Here is a 5,613-nt window from a genome sequence, read left to right on the forward strand (position 1 = left end):
GCCGTCTTCCGCTCACGCCCCAACATCGTGCAGCCCGCCTCCAGTGGTGTCGCGACAGGCGTGAATGGAGGGACGAATGGAGACGTGTCGTCTTCAGCGATGAGAGTCGCTTCTGCCTTGGTGCCAATGATGGTCGTATGCGTGTTTGGCGCCGTGCAGGTGAGCGCCACTATCAGGACTGCATACGACCGAGGCACACAGGGCCAACACCCGGCATCATGGTGTGGGGAGCGATCTCCTACACTGGCCGTATACCACTGGTGATCGTCGAGGGGACACTGAATAGTGCACGGTACATCCAAACCGTCATCGAACCCATCGTTCTACCATTCCTAGACCGGCAAGGGAACTTGCTGTTCCAACAGGACAATGCACGTCCGCATGTATCCCGTGCCACCCAACGTGCTCTAGAAGGTGTAAGTCAACTACCCTGGCCAGCAAGATCTCCGGATCTGTCCCCCATTGAGCATGTTTGGGACTGGATGAAGCGTCGTCTCACGCGGTCTGCACGTCCAGCACGAACGCTGGTCCAACTGAGGCGCCAGGTGGAAATGGCATGGCAAGCCGTTCCACAGGACTACATCCAGCATCTCTACGATCGTCTCCATGGGAGAATAGCAGCCTGCATTGCTGCGAAAGGTGGATATACACTGTACTAGTGCCGACATTGTGCATGCTCTGTTGCCTGTGTCTATGTGCCTGTGGTTCTGTCAGTGTGATCATGTGATGTATCTGACTCCAGGAATGTGTCAATAAAGTTTCCCCTTCCTGGGACAATGAATTCACGGTGTTCTTATTTCAATTTCCAGGAGTGTACAATCTTCTATTTGTCACATACTTCAGTGAATGTTTCTACAGACGAATTGATGGAGTCATCGTATTTCTAGGGACTTTTCTTCTACGGGATAATTTTGGGGAATCAACATCCATATCTTGACATTTTGAAGTTACTTCACCCCAGAATGATTCAAAATTGTTTCTCATAAATTTAATAGAAGTTACAAGAGTGGAAATCATCTTATTGGCCTCCTTTAAATGTAGGGATTTCCTCTGTAGTGCTGTGTATACAGTATCAATGTGACCAAACAGTGTTACCAAAAGCGATAACATGAAAACGCAACACAAGAAATCATATGTCTGCATATTAATCAAAAAGTCGTTTGCTTTGGCCCCAGTGTCTGAATTGTCATTTCTTGAAACATTTAGAAACATTCCTGAAATTCTGTATAGTTGGACAAAAATGAAGACATTGCCAAGTATCTTACGGCCCACCTTGTAGGACAGAGTGGTTTCAAATTTGTAGAGGGATCTGCCTTCAGGTGAGCAAAAAGATCTAATCATTTAGATGAATCTCTCACAAAATGTATTAAGTCCTTCATAACATTCAATGCATTTCGACATTCTGGAACTGCTTTCACATGTCTTGCAGTGTTAGATTTAAACAGTGTGCAAGGCAGTGCACAAACATAGCTCTCTTCTCCTTTCCCATAAACTTTGCCTGGACACCATTATATAATCCGGCCATGTTAGCTGAACCGTCAAAGCATTGGCCCCTACAATTAGATGTAGGCAAATCAAATCGTCCTAAAATGTCGATAATAATATCAAACAGAGCCTTAGCTGTGGTGCTTTGTATTGAGTATAGCCCTAAAAAATATTCTTCTATCTCTAGCGAAGCATCAACAAATCTTATGCAGATACTAAATTGCTCTTTGGTGGCTATGTCTGTCGTTTCGTCTGCTATTATTGCAAAATACTCTGCATTCTTGATATCCTCCAATAATTTTCTAAGAAGTATACGACTTAAAATGGCCAAAATTTCGTTTTGCGTATCATGGGATGTCCATTTGTAAGTTTCGCGCTGTAGCCATGTTAAAAGTAGCTGGTTATCTTCACATCGAAGGCATAATAAATTGTCAAAGTTACTTGTTTCATCAGTATGCTCACGTATTGCAAGCCCCTGCACAGCTAAATAACGGAGGGAAGATACGATTTTTAGTAAACAAACTCGGTTTTCTTTCATTTGTGTCAGTTTTTCTTTGGAAATCTGGCTAAATACATTGACATTCGATTTAAAGATTTGAATTTGAGTACAGCTTCTCTGTGGCAGCCCGATGCTTCGTACGCTTTTAACTTTTCTACCCCTTTCTTCCAGTTCTAAAAACCAGTTTCCATGAAAGTTTTTCCATTTTGTGAGAAAACTGAAAACGATTTTATTCTAACATTTGTCTGCAAATCTTGCAAAAAATAACATCTTTTACCTTATTGTAATCGATCCATGCAAGTTGCCGTTTCCAAGAGGGCTGATAACAGCGTTGTTTTTTTCCGGGAACAGTGTTTTTTGTCACCGCCATAGTTTCGTCACTCTCTGTGTCTTTGTTGTCACACACAGCACCACTAACATTGGGTCTGGCTTCAACATCGCTAAACTTTCCACATTGCACATTTCTTCCTAATTATAAACTTGTCCATTTTAAACTGGACAGTAAGGGACGAAAGATTAACAACTGAACCGAGTCACAGTAAGACTACTTGACCACTGGCGATGCCCAGCTCCGGAATATTTAAGTTCGCTGCCAACATTAGCTGAGGCCTGCGTAACAGTACTGTGCGCATAACAACAAGTAGACATGTAACAATAGTGTTGATTATTGTCAGGGCCGGCTGTAGGGAGGGACGAACCGTGCTATCGCCCAGGGCGGCAGATTTTTGGGGGCGGCAAATCCATCTTGCGTAAATGAAGGAATGTGAGAATAAATTGGAAATACAAATTATTCATAAAATCAAGGGTCTTACTGAAAATTATCTATGGTACAGAAACAGTGTGTTCCGATTTACGAAAGAAACGTTTCCTCCAACAGAAATGGCTTAAAATCTATTGCACTGTAAACGTATCACTGCTGCTTTGATCTTACAGACATATTCACAACAAAGAGACGAATGAGTGTGATATGTGAAAATAAGGCGTCATGTATGAAATATATTGTGGGGAAAGTTGACTATGTCGAAAAAGGGTGGGGAGGGGGGGGGGGGGCGCCGCTTGACATGTTCGCGCGGGGTGGCAAAATCCCTGGAGCCGGTGCTGATTTGTGTGGTGTTGTACCTAGTGATTGTCAATAGAATTTACAAAAATGAATGAAGAGTCTTTAACGTTACCCAGTCCTTCTAGTGATCGCCATCAAATTCGGTGTCACTAATGCTCATTAGATTCCTTTACTGGCTGCCAGCAGGCTGCTGTTGGAGGAAGTGGAGCTCGTCCCAGCAGCCAAAGTGCTGCGAGCTCATGGTGAGTTTTCTTTCCCCGCATACCTCCGTACAGTAAAAGTGTGTGAATAAAATGTTCAAATGTGTGTGAAACCTTATGAGACTTAACTGCTAAGGTCATCAGTACCTAAGTTTACACACTACTTAACCTAAATTATCCTAAGAACAAACACAGACGCCCATGCCCAAGGGAGGACTCGAACCTCCGCCGGGGCCAGCCGCACAGTCCATGACTGCAGCGCCTGAGACCGCTCGGCTAATCCTGCGCGGCAGTGTGCGAATAGTACAGATGCAGGGGACAAACCCTGTCACGACAGTTCGGCATGCATGTTTGATAATGGGAGGGGGGGGGGGAGGCCCCTACTTTTAAATATTGCTATTGGGGGGGGGGGGCACAACGTATCTTGCGCCCCCCCCCCCCCCTAAGTCGGCGCCATGAATACTGTATAAACGCTATGTTACAAGTCACAGGAAGCCGCAGTGTAACAATTCCCGTGCCTAGGTGAAGATTTCAACATTCCTCAATTGTTGCTGCTAATTTGTGAGTTCATCAAATATGTTTAAGTGCTAGTGATAACTTTTAAAGTGGGGGCATTATGAGTCCACACACGATATACGAAGTAACTTTTGAAATACGTGACTGGCTCGAGAAATACACAGACGGAAAAGGTCACGATATCAAAAAATAATTTGTGTAGAGTAATGAAATTCCGGGAATACATTCGTCTAGGTAACATATTCAAGTGATTAACATTGCAAAATCACAGATTTATGTAAGCGCGAGGTAAGCTATTGCAAATGTGAAATGTTGGTACATTAATAACTGGTGTAAACAACATAATGTTGGATGCAAGCATGCAAAAGGACACGCATTGTGTTGTACACGTACCAGATGTCAGTTTGTGGGTTGGAGTTCCATGCCTGTTGGTCGGTCAATACAGGGACGAATACTGTTTGTGGATGACACTGAAGTTGTCCGCTAATGTCCCATATGTGCTCGATTGGAGACAAATCTAGTGATCGAGCATGCCAGTGCAACATGTCAACACTCTGTAGAGAATATTGGGCTACAACAGCTGTTATGTGGGCAAGCGTTATCCTATTGGAAAAGACCCTCTGGAATGCTGTTCACGAATAGCAGCACGACAGATCGAATCACCAGACTGGCGTACAATTTTGCAGTCAAGGTGCGTGGGATATCCACAAGAGCGCTTCTGCTGAGATAGGAAATCGTACCCCAGTCCATAACTCCAGTTGAAGTTCCAGTGTGACTAGCAGTTACACTGGCTGGGCGTAGGTCCTCAACTAGCCTCCTTCTAACCAATACTCGGCCATCACTGGCACCGAGGCAGAACTAGCTTTCATCAAGAAACACAACAGACCTCCACCCTGCTCTCCAATGAGCTCTCCCTCGACACCACCGAAGTCGCAAATGGTGGTGGTTTGACGTCAGTGGAATGGACGCTGCAGGGCGTTCGGCTCGGAGTGTTTTCGAAGTAGCCGATTTGTAACGGTTGGGTATGTCATTATGGTGCCAACTGATGCTCAAATTACTGCTGCAGATGCAGTGCGATGTGCCAGAGCCTTACATCGACCGAGCCAGGTGGCTCGCACTCGGGAGGACGACGGTTCAATCCCGCGTCCGGCCATCCTGATTTAGGTTTTCCGTGATTTCCCTAAATCGCTCCAGGCAAATGCCGGCATGGTTCCTTTGAAAGGGCACGGCCGACTTCCGTCCCCGTCCCTCCCTATCCGATGACACCAATGACCTCTCTGTCTTGTCTCCTTCCCCAAACAACCCAACCCCCTTACGCCGAACGCGATGCCTTTCGCTGTCGGCTCGGCAGTGCCAAGTGGTTATCCGTAACCCGGTTCTCTTGCAACCGAACATCTTCGTAACCACCGCTGCCAGCAATCGTGACCAGTGGCTGCATCCCTACCAAGTCTTTCTGCAGCATTGCAGAAGGAAAATCCAACTTCTCGTATCTCTATTACACGACCTCGTTCAGACTCAGTGAGATGTTATAATGGTGTCTCTGTCGCCTTAAAGGCATTCGTGACTAACATTAACTCACCACATCCCGTCTTAAAGGTTACTAACGCTCAGTACCGTTATAGCGTGTATTTAAAGCAAAACCTGATTTGTGCTCTCTTAGTGGCGTTACTAGCGCCTTAGGTAACTGGCGCGAAATTGGAACAGACATCATCTTTCAGATTTTAGAAACACACCTATCAACTTTCGTTTATGTCGAACAATTCCTTCTTGCTGTTGCGATAATTTTCCGTCAGTGTACTTGTATTGACTAAAGAACCCAGTATGTTACACTAGTATGTTCCAGGGAAGCGAAA

The sequence above is a fragment of the Schistocerca cancellata genome, chromosome 2 (assembly GCF_023864275.1).
Source record: "Schistocerca cancellata isolate TAMUIC-IGC-003103 chromosome 2, iqSchCanc2.1, whole genome shotgun sequence".
Taxonomy (NCBI): Eukaryota; Metazoa; Arthropoda; class Insecta; order Orthoptera; family Acrididae; genus Schistocerca; species Schistocerca cancellata.